The 12,616-nt window shown below is 30.4% G+C and overlaps 1 protein-coding gene across 1 annotated transcript in view; it reads left to right on the top strand.

Annotated features, from left to right (window-relative positions):
• The first annotated feature begins 451 nt into the window (after window positions 1–451).
• LOC143191193 (uncharacterized) overlaps window positions 452–12,616 on the top strand; it is an 87,151-nt gene continuing 74,986 nt past the window's right edge. The window contains exon 1 of the mRNA XM_076396158.1: window positions 452–738. The gene's annotated coding sequence lies outside the window, so the exon portion shown is untranslated. The remainder of the gene's footprint in view (window positions 739–12,616) is intronic.

Below are 12,616 nucleotides of genomic sequence, written 5' to 3'. Positions count from 1 at the left end.
AAATATAAATGTTACATTGCCAACTAGAATACAACAGAGACTAAAATAAATAATTAAAATGCGCTTCATACTTTTTACTAATTTTGTAATTATCTCTAAATATTAGCTTTGGAGGTTTACCTATTAAACTTGTCTTCATATAATTTTTCAAACATGTGAATACACATTTTGGTTCAAAGATGTATAACCTACTAGATTCTTAAAAGCAGACTGGGATTTTAGAAATTGAGACTGGTGATATCAAACAAAAGAAACCAGGTAGAAAACTTCTCCGTCACCCACGTTGTCGTTTCGAACATCGATGGTTTAATAAAACGAGTCGAATGTAAAGTTTATATTAAAAAACTGATTTATTTAACATATATTAGTATGCGTTAATAATCACAAAGCAATAACATCTAACTAGTTTTCCTATTTGCGTTGAAAACGAACAACAAAACACTTGCGAATCAAATACAATCGGTTTGAAAGCTATCGTCGCGTTATGGCAACTGCGCATTACTCACGCTAACTCCCGTTTCGTTTCGTTTGAATCAATCAAGGACACACGTGGTGGTCGGCGATGGTATAGCGAGATAGGCGGAAACAGCTGGTTTCGCTCGAATATCCACATCGGCATACGCTTTTGTGCTTTGTGCAGTTTTAGGTTGATTTTTGAGCTTTCGACAGCTTTTACCAAACATCTCCGATATACCGGTAACGGGTTGTTAGTGTTATTTTTCGCCATTTTACTTTCAGGTAAATATTAATTTAGTTTTCGCTTCATACTAGACAGTTTCGCGCATTTTCAACGCGACCACTTGTTACTTTTTGTTTTCAATTTTTACCGAATTTTTGACTGGCAACATCGCTTTACATATATTTATGCCTACATATTTCCGATTATTAAAGTATATTGACCTGGTAAAATTAAAATAAATCCATTCTCTCCATTATATATATATATATATATATATATATATATATATATATATATATTCAACCCGCTAATAACTGAAGTATATAAATAGTTAAAAATTAAAAAATACGCGGACCGCAAAAAGTTTTGACATTAGTATATTTATGATTACTTCTGAATTATCAAATTGATATGGCAACAATGCTTGAAATTGACAACGATAGTTTTGATTCAAATCCAAGTGAAACTTATCCAACTTATTTAGCGAAAAACAAACATTGTAGTGTTTGTTTACATATATTACCATTTAAATGGAAATCCAATTTATGATAATTGTTAAGTACATCGAAATAGTGGCAACAATCATAGATATTTTCGATTATAATATAAATATAATATTCACTCTAAGAGCATAAACAAAAAATAGCTGTTATTTTGATGATCTATTTTTATATTCTCTCCATGTGGTTTTAAAATTTAAAAATAAACTTATTTAGATCTATTCAATCTAATTTTATACAAAATAAATTGTGCGGATACCACTCGAAATGTTGTTTTGTAATTAAGATTATTCAAAATATCTAATAAATTTATAAACTGTTTAGGCATTTAATTCATGATTTTATGATTTATTGTACTACCTTTGTTTTGCACATTACATTATTATACAGTATTTAATTAGCCAAATTATGTTTAATATCGCAACCGTGAAAGTCGAAACGGCAACCTCGCCTTGAACTTGACACTTTTAATTCATCAAGGCCTAATCGAATTTTACGTTCTCTTTGATAAGTTTTTCTTAGAACAAGCATGTGTAGGTTTTTAAATAAACATAAGGTACATAATACATAATATGTACATAATTTAAGGTAATTTAAGGTACATTATTTTATGATTGTTTTATTCATTTAATCCAATTATTAAACAAACACACGGATACATTTCTGCGTGTTTATTTAGATATTTAACCATTTTCGTATTACGAGACTTGATTACTTGTGTTTTTGTCAGTGAAATATGTATGCACAGTGTTTATTAACACGAAGCTGCTTTTTTCCCTGATCACATTGATGATTGTGTTAGGAAGTCATGCTAATATGGCTGGGGGATTAATTTCCGAAAAGGGTCCTGAACTTTAATGTGTGTGGGTGACAACGACAGAGCTGACACAAAGTATATATTTCATTTCCATATATAAATAAAGATATCATAAATGAATCTGGATAGATATTAAAAAAGGCACGGCAAATTTATAGTTGAAACTATAATACCCGAAACCAGCTTCGTTGCAGGTTTGCGTATTTTGCAACCACGAACGTTAGGGATTCAAAGCCCGCTCTGAACATCGATGTTTGTAATTGTTTAGACACGAATATAAAATCTTCTACGAAATAATCAATCAACCAATCGAATAGCTCAGATACCAAATATTATAAGGTCCACGTGGATTACTCGCTAGTCGATAGGCTTCACGACTTGTCAAATTCACACCGAGAAATTTTGTTTTCAACTTATTGTGTCTGGAAAAGAAGTTAGAAAATAATAATGAAGTTAAAATAATAAAATACAACAGTTAATCCAGGTGTTCCATATATTTGCGTGTAGCTTGGTAAATTTATGCTAAAACAAATTTGACTTCATGAACTAATAGTTTAGTTTCCTGAATAATTACGATAAAAAGAAATGTTTTTATTTTATTCGAAAATATTTTAAAATATTGCTTATTAGTAATATCTATTAATATATTAACTTAAAAACTGTTAAACAAACTTAAACTCACTTTAAAATTCAATCCTTTTATATTTCTCTGCATAAAATAGTAGTTGTTCATTTAGTAATATTAAGTTATTGAATATACAGATGTTCATCATGGAACGGATTTTCTCAATCACATATTTTATATAATATCTACATAATATTTTTTTCAATTTGCTGCCGAATAAAAAATCTATCAAAGCCTTTCGAAAATCAACGGCGATACTACTTGGTCGTATCCCAATTGTTAGTTTTGGCTTCAATAATTTAAAAGGGACAGCATGAAGCACCAAAATATTTCGTATAATTGCTAGACTTATTGAACGAAAACCCAGCACTCACAGAACATTTAAATAATTTAGCAGTGTATGAATCAACTGTGTTCAGACGTTTACATGAGATGGAAAAGATTCAAAACCCTGGAAGATGTCTACCACACGAATTGAGATCATTTCAAAACCGCGGCTGAAAGGAGTGTTGCTTGATGAAGAAGTTGTTGCGAAGAAGTGATGATTTGGCTGGAAGAGCAAAAAACGATGCGTGGTTCTAGGAGAGCATCCATATCGACAAGTCTTGCTGTACGTATGTTGGAAATAGCAAGGTGTAATCTATTATGGGCTGCTGAACGGAATGAAATTGTTAAAGCAAATATCTACTAAAGTGAATTAAATAGATTAAATGGCATATTAGAGCAAAAAGACTATCAACAGCGAGCGACAGACACAAAGTGATGCTCTTGCATGACAATGCTGGCTACTAACAAATTGTAAGAGTTGTGATGCTCGAAAAAGAAGTGCTGCCCCACCCAGACAGACCTAGGCTCCTCTATTACCACTTCTTCAGGTCATTACAGCATGGCATAGGTTCAGAATACCATATTCGGCATGCCAATTACGCTGCCGATTACCAAATTTCATTATTTCTTATAGTTTCCGAGATATAGGCTATCGAAATTTTACACCTTAGGCTCTGCTTCTAACTTAGGCCAAAATTGTAAAATGGTCTTATGAATTACCGATTTCGTTCCAATTCACATTCCAAGTAATATTCGGCATGCTAATTACGTTGTCGATTACCAAATTGCATTATATCTTATAGTTTCCGAGATATGGACTTTCGCAATTTTACAATTTTGACTCTGCTTCTAACTTAGGCCAAAATTGTAAAATGGTCTTATGAATTACCGATTTCGTTCCAATTCACATTCCAAGTAATATTCGGCATGCTAATTACGTTGTCGATTACCAAATTGCATTATCTCTTATAGTTTCCGAGATATGGGCAATCTAAATTTTACACCTTAGGCTCTGTTTCTAACTTGGGCCAAAATTGTAAAATGGTCTTATGAATTAGCGATTCCCATGATACATAGGTTCAGAATACCAAAGAAGAGCAAAAAATAGATCAATGGCTGGATCTCTGCTACCAAACCAAACCAGATCAACAGAGTCCCTGTGACACGGTATCTCCATCTTGTCAGAAAGATTTTTGCTTAATATATATTGTAACAATTAACACTAATTTTAACTCAATAAATGACTTTTTAAAGTTTCAGTTGTATATATAATTAGTTATAAGTATCAACAAGATATCAAAGATACTGACGTGCTCCTTTTTAACCGACCTCAAAAAAGAGGTAGGTTCTATATTCAGTTTTTTTAAGTGTATGTTCGCCGATTTCTTCGTCAATTATGGACCGATTTTCAAGTGCACCCTTCCGAGGTGATCTCATTGGAACCAAGTTAGGATCAGATGGGGGAAGGGGCGAAATCGAGGGAAAACCTCAAATTTCAAAGGCACATACCATGTTTTCACATATTTTTTAACTAAAATAATCAGATATTTGTGTATATGTGTACTAATGTGACGAAAAATCAGAAGTGGTTCAGTGTAAAAGCCATTCAGTTTGCTTTTTAAGCACTAACCATGTTTTATGAGAAGTTGTAGAAACATGGTAGGCAACTGATTTTATGGTGAAATAGTTAGAACGTTAAATCGCCTATTCTATTGTCAAAGCACCACCAGTACCGAGCTCTCAAACAATACAAAAATAATAATATAAATTTTTGTTATAAACACAAAATAAAAAAGGAACGAAACAAATCTAATTTAATATAACGATGGCACGATACCGAATTCAAACTGATTTTTATTTAATTATTACAATGATTATTACGTACATATATTATTTTAAAACGTTTTTTTTTGTGCTAAAAGTATAAGTTTGATTATTTTTTACATTTTAGTGAGATCCTTATTTCTTTTTAGAAGTCTTCAATTTTTTTTGTAAAAATATTTTATCGATGAATATAGATCAAAAATGTTAGAGCTGACGTAATAAAGGTATTACAGAAATATATTGCTTATAGTTTAAAAAAAATTAAATTTGCTTTAATTAGGCTAGCGTTAACTTATTTTTGAAGAAAAGCTGCGCCTCCAGGACACCTCTATTACCTACATCAATTAGTAGTGGCCATTAGTTGATGCAGCCTCTACGGTTAGATAGGGTAAAAATGAAAACACATAATGGGATCAAATGAATAAGAACAGTTGAGATTTTATCCTTCTGGAAGTCTAATATAACTGGAAGTTGAATATAACTGATATTTGTTTTTATTGCATAGTTGGTAAACTTTTAGATTTGTTGCTATTTGATATTAACCAAAACCTTATTATAAATACTTTAGAGAATGGCATTTCCCACAATTTTCTGCCGTTTTCTTTTTAATGTGTATTTTTAAATGCTTATTTCTATTATATTATACATATTACGTTTATTTAATAGAAGGGTTAATAACAATTTAACGTAAATATTATAGATCAAATTGAACAATGTATTAACGGTTTTAAATTTACTAGCTGCAACTAATTGAATGAAAGACCTTAAATTGATATGTCGGTTACTCAATAACATTAATAAACCAATCGAGTATTTGTAGTCATAAGTTAATTTAAGTAATAGAACAAACAATCTACTTGTATTTTTCCGACTATTAAAATATAATCCCTATTGTGAAATTAAGGTGCGAGAATAGCAGAGATAAAATAGTTTGTTTCTTTAATTTTCGAAGTTGAGAAATAAAGTGTTATTTACCTAATGTCTGATCATTGATATTTTGCCATGTGTTTTTTAAAATTCTTATTCTGCTACATGTCCAAGAACTTGCATAATTCATTAACTTAATTTAACTAATTAATGTGGTATATCGGAGTATGAATCAGATCTGCCTGTTCTTTACTTTTAAAAAAATTACTTGTTGTTAAAAACTTTGATCTGCAATTGACTTTACACTCCTAGACATTAATTGTTACAAAATAAAATATAAAAAGTATTTTTTGATTGTTGTTTACATTAAATGAAATTGCGCGTTACTGTTTATAATCGCATAATAATGAAATATAAATGTTACCAATATTCGAATTCAACGTTTAAAATACTTCAAAGTACAAAATATATTATTTAATCTTCTAAAGGCTACATGACGCGCCTACAGATGATCAACACATTTTTGTTTTTATTATTTGCATTTAAACGACATCCTTGATGTGCTATTACAAAAATCGATATAATGAATATTAATGATTCAAATCTTTCATAATTTGTATGGACATATTTGTATTACACGTCTTATATTTAATTATTTGTTATTATACATTAATGTAATATTTCGTGTTTAAACAATGTTTCAGAGAAGATAAAAAATATTAACTAGTCATAGTATAAGGGGAATTTAAAAAACTACGCTATTTTTTTACAAAGTATAGGTATCATGGTAACCAACACTAAATTCACAAAATGTTTGTATTTATCTAATCACATAGTAATAAACTTAGAAAAGTTTATACGAATATGCGTATTATTTATTAATAATATTGATTTACATAAATATAAAGCCGTTTTCGTTGGCGTAGTGGTCAAGGGGACGGCCCCCCTGCTAGGGAATGGATATACTTCCATCTTTGTGATTGTAATTGTAAATGTTTTGTCTTAAGAGTGGAAAATACGACAAGGAATAACCATCCTAGTCACGCCAGTAACCGGACTGGGTAAGACCGAATGTCTTCTGGGATGGTCTGTAAGTTGGTTACTGGCTACTCGGTAGGCTTAGTGCCGAGGACCGTTATTCTGATATTATGCAATATTTTTAGATGATCACTATATGATAACTGCCCTTTAGTGCCACAGGGATCAGTCCTTTACATTCTGTACACTGGAGACTTGCTTAAATTCAATGAAGACGTTGTTGCTACAGCCTTTGGAGCCATTGGAGATAACCATATTGAATGAAATGAAAAGGTACAAACATCTATTGGCCGACACATGCTGTATGGAAAACTGGCGTATTAAGATGAATCAGAATAAATCAAAGTTTATTGATTTCAACAATAAAATAATCAAGCACAAACTAGTATATGTATCAACAAGTTGTTCCGTATGGAAATATAGCCAAATATCCTGACATGACTTTTGATGTTAAACTAACGCGGAAACTACATATTAAAAAAAGAAGCGAAGAACTCAATATTGAGTATTATTATATTGAGTTATTGAGTAAATATTCGGTCCTGTCTGTATATAATAAGCTTTTACTTTACCAATGTTTGCTTGAAACCAATGTGGTCTCATGCTGTTCAATTTTGAGATAACAATATAAATATATTATAAAGATTCCAAAATAAGGTACTGCTAGGTATTGTTGATCCTCCATGGTACATTTGTAATTACAATCTGTCTGATGGACCTGAAGATAGAAATTGTCAATAACGTTATCAAGGACTATGATCAAAGATGTAAGGCATCATTAAAGACCGTAAAACCATTTGATCTAGTTCCGTGAAGTTATTAGTAAAATTAGAAACAGTGACATAGACGTTTATCCGAAATTATCTATCGTGGAATAAGTAATTTGTAATTTCAAAACCGTAGAAAATTAGGATACAAATACATATATTATTAGTGTTAATTTACTATATTTTTATAATAAATATAATCATAAAAATGTGAATATGCGCCACAATAATCAACAAATCATACGTCCTGATTACAAATTGACAAAAATTGCGTTACTATTATGTAAACTAACTCAAATTAATATTATGCGCTAAACAGTTGAGTTTATACGTTTTCCATGATTTCTCGAAAAAAAATCCAGCCATGCAATAAGGATTCATCAAGGCAATAAGTAAATAGTTCTAATTAGAGAGAATAGTGAGGAGTTAATTTATTAATGCTAGTGGCGATCTTAGCTTGATTTCTTTAATTTTAAAATTTAGAAATATTAGAGCTTCAATGAAAAATATATCAGTAATCTTTATTTTTTAAATTATATTTTAAAGTCTCTTTTTTACCAACCAGGGTACACATGGCTTAACGTGATGTTTGAGTGACGGTCTGTTAAGAGAGGGATTAATGTTACAAGACATTTACACGATATCTTGTTATATTTTTAAAAAATATTTATCTGTGTAATATTAAATGTTGATGACTCCTAAGATATAAAATCTAACTTGAAAGATTTTAAATGTATTATTATATTGAGTTTAAAAAAATCACATACTATATTAGAAGAAGGCAAAAGCTCACATTAAAATGGTCTTCTTATCAATAATTTGAAGATACTAGACATACAACTCGCCAATCTCTTGGTGAAATTCATCTCCTTAATTCGCATTCGAAAACCGTTTATACACCTCGGAATTCATAATTAATACACAAATTAAATTGTTTTCATGCCTTGATTAATGTTTACGAATGATTTCTATAGAGGTGATGTCACAAGAGGACGCCATCACACAGGTGGAGTTTAGAACAATTAACGTTTGGCGCGAATTTAATTTTTTATATATTTTTTTATATTGGCACCTCACAGTTCAAATTTGTCCCACTTTCACCTAGAGGAATATCTTAAAATAAAGTTTATACCAGTAACCAAGGGACCATTCATTTGATACATAGGACTATTTGGAGGAGAAGGGGATAGACCATATCTTAGTTTTTTATTTCAAACATACGGAACAGATGGAAATGTACGAATTCCTTTCGGTATTAATTTTGAGAGAAAAGGATGAAGATAATTGTTAGATTCTCTAAGCTGTATAAGTTCATTTTAAAAAATATTAAAATGGCAAGTGGCAGTTTGAAAAAAGATATGGATTGACGATCCCAAATATGTTTCATCGTATTTTAATATTTGGGAAGTAACAATTACATAACATAATTAAAGTAATTGGTTTATTTATATTTCATTCCATCGTGTGTCATCACTGAGACGGAAATGTATGTATCTTTTCTCGAACTTTATTTGGAAAAGTAGAGGGTAGATTGATGGATTCTATTACTTTCAAAATAGCAGGTTTTGTCTTTATTATAAAGAGGAATGGAGTAAAGACCGCTAAATATTTGTATCGTATTTTCTCAATTGATCTTTATCAACTATTTAACCATCACTCCCTTTTTAAACACAATAATAATTTTACTTATCGTTAATAAGGAATATGTTAAGATTAGTATTGGTTGGAACTTCAATGAAAGAAGTTTTAACATTTAAAAGGTAAAAAACAAATAACGAGAGACTTAGAAAACCGAAAAAGCCAATGAAAAAAGACCTAATAGTTATCAAGATAATATAAATGCAGTGAAAATTATTTTACTATTTTTCAATCAAAATGTTGTTCTTTTTACTCTATTACATTAATAAATAATCTTACAAAATATAGTTCCAAAATGCTGCTATATTAATCTACAATATATTGTTATATACAAGATCATATTATAAATAAAACATAAAACCATATATATTACATATAAATCTATGAAACTCGTACGATCGAAAATAGTGATTGAAAGTAGTTGACTGAAATAGTCGATACTAAAAAGTAGTTAAATCAGTTAGAACGAAAATAGCGACTGCAAGTAGTTGAGTTAAATATTCGATATTAGAAAGTAGTCAAATCAGTCGGATCGAATATAGCGACTGAATATAGTTGACCGAAACAGTTTCTAGTAAAACGTCACTCGGGCTAAAAATAGCGACCGAAACAGTCGACAGTAAAAATAATTAATTACTAAACAATCCATAGTCGCTTTCAGTCGATAGTTCCCAACGCTAATCTTAATATTGTAGTTACAGTTTTTTTATTGATGTTTGTCAATTGCACAATAAATATCTCCATTGTGTTTTCATTATGGTCTCTTCGTCAAACGCCGTTTTCTATAAAAGGTTATTTGAGGCATAGAAAAATGTTATCAATGAGGTTTTGGCCAAGCAGTCCAAGATTAAAATGCTTTGGAAGGCAGCAAAGGCGAGTTGCGGTAAAAATGTGAAAACATGTTAACTTGTTAACTTGAGATAAGTTAACTCAATGAAGCTTTTTGCTAAAGCAAGTCCTTCTATCCTAATCGGTTATTTTATTAACACCAATATCAATAGAGAAAAGAGGAATGAGTAGACCTGAAGCAATTACTTACAGAGGCTCTACATATGTTGCAATTTGAACTGGAAAGTAATCACCGTCTACGACAAAAACCCATTTCTGACTTCAATCGGGCTCCCAGAGTTAGCAGATTTTGCCACAAATGCACCTGGTTGAAACCAGTGTCTGATCAAGTCTGATCAGAACGCATGATATATTCAGCAACCATCTCTATACAAACGAAAAACTACCTCTACTTTGGTCAGAAATTTCGACCGGAAGTTCGATTATTGTAGACAATGAATCAATTTCCAGACAAGAGGGACGTTAGGGAAACAATAAATGTAGTATAAATATTGGTATACAAGACATGGGTAAAATCCCAATATTTATACAAATTTTAAATTACACCGATAAGGAATGCTCTGAAATAATATAAATATTGAAACGTTATAGTTTTTAAAAAAGAAGAAGCTTTCTATTTAAGGTGATGCAAGGAAATTCTGTGACGCATAAAGGTTGGTGGATGGGTGATGGCTAATGACTGAGTAACATCACAATCTGAATAACAAACTAGAAGCGATACCTTTTATCAGAGATGGTCCAGAAAAAAAACAAAAGTTGATTATTACCAACAAATCACTTGTTCCTTTGTCGCTATAAATAAACATTGCTAAAGATTTTTCTTGTATGGTTCAATCAATGGCTCGGCCTTCTTATCTTCAGACTTAAGAGGGCTTAAGGACTTCTAACTTCTAGGGACCTTTACCTAGCTATATCTTGACCATTCCAATGTGTTCCTCATTGACCTCATTAAGCTAATGGTTAGCTCAATGATTAAATATTATTATTGTTTATCATAGAAATATATTTTATTTATTTATATATTTTTATTTATCATATAAATTGCTCTCTTAATCACTCTTTCCTGTGATTTCTATCAATGAAACGGAAACTCAAAATTTCTAATGATAAACTTGTCTAAAAATACCATCGACAAGAACTAGACTGTGCTAGTCATCTAAATCATCACTGTAGATACTTTTCAAGAGTATTTTTGTATTCTATTACTTCATCTGTACTTTACTTAATATATAAGTAAAATTGATTTTTGCCATTATGAAGTTGAAACCAAAGCTGCTCTGATTATGTTCTGTAATTTATGTTTGTAATTATTTAATATAAGCATATATTGGGAAACGTGTAGAGTTCGAAAAGAAACTCTCATAGTTATGACAGTAACCAGGCTGGATAAGACGAGCTGTATTTTATGATGATGTGTAGTAGGCTATTCGCCAGTCGATAGGTTTGACGTTGAAGATCGTAGTTTGGAGTTTATGTAGCAGTTAATGGAAATTAAACAAAAAAACCCAACACATCGATCTTCTATTGTAAAATCTACATAACTGTCACTAGAAATGCAACAAACTAGTTGAATTTACTTTAATTTCGTTTAATTTATGCTCGGTATGGACTTCATTTAAGTGTCATTAATTTCGATTAGCGCTAACTGTTTTGTTTGTCATGGGAATGTTCTTGTTGGCAAAGTTCCTCCATATCGTAGAACTTTCTGCGTATTTCAACGATCCAAACCGTTTTCTGATTATATTAAAAATATCATAAATTATACGATGATTGAGTTCATTGAATTGACGTCGAGTATGGCGTAAATATACTTGGAATAGGTGATGCCAATTTGCATTAAGGTGCGTTCAAAAATTACTTTTTTATTATTTTATCCGCAAAACTTGTTTGTTTTTACTGTGGTTAGTTTTTACTACACGACCTACCCATTTTCAGTTCGTTTGATTCCTTTCACTTATCAAATGTTAATATACCCCTTGGCTGTTTAATTATTATCGGGAAGTATGTATTATTTAATAAAAGTTATCGCTTTTATTCATTGATGTCGATAGACATGAAAATTTTTTTTGTGTGTCATACTTTTCCTTTTTAACATTTAGGTCAAGTTTTTTTCATTATCTACACCTGTTATTTTCTAGTGTCTTCCAAAAGATGCTATTCTTCTATTCTTCGTTGTAATTAGTTATTTTGTAACTAATTACATTTTTATTTTAATTACATTATTTTGTAAGATTTTAAGTTAACCTCCTTGGACATTTTTTTTTAAATTGTTTTTTAATTTGTTTATTATACTTATTTGTTATTAATAAGTTTCATTATATCTCATTAACACTAAACTGTTTTTAGTAATATCTATGTAAACATAACTGAACTTTATGTTATTAATATTGAAAGTATATATATGTATTCTCATACGAAGGTATTATTTTTAGAGTCGAAGAAATTATTTTTCAATATAATTTCCCTCGACTTTAATGGACTTGGTCCAGAATCAGTATTCCTTCTAGAAAATAATCTTCTCGAGATGAAAGCTTATTAAAGAAGAAGATAAAGTTAAATATATTCATCTATAACTATCTCAAATGTTTCATTGGTCTTTCCAGGAACAAATTTCTTTATTCATGGCCATTCAATCCCACAATTTTCTCATCACTCTTGTGCAGAGATGTATTTTCTAGACGAAAG

The sequence above is a fragment of the Rhynchophorus ferrugineus genome, unplaced genomic scaffold, assembly GCF_030347505.1.
Source record: "Rhynchophorus ferrugineus isolate W39M unplaced genomic scaffold, kcgeb_rfMv2 rfM1, whole genome shotgun sequence".
NCBI classification, from domain to species: Eukaryota; Metazoa; Arthropoda; class Insecta; order Coleoptera; family Curculionidae; genus Rhynchophorus; species Rhynchophorus ferrugineus.
This window is presented reverse-complemented; position numbering and strand designations above follow the sequence as displayed.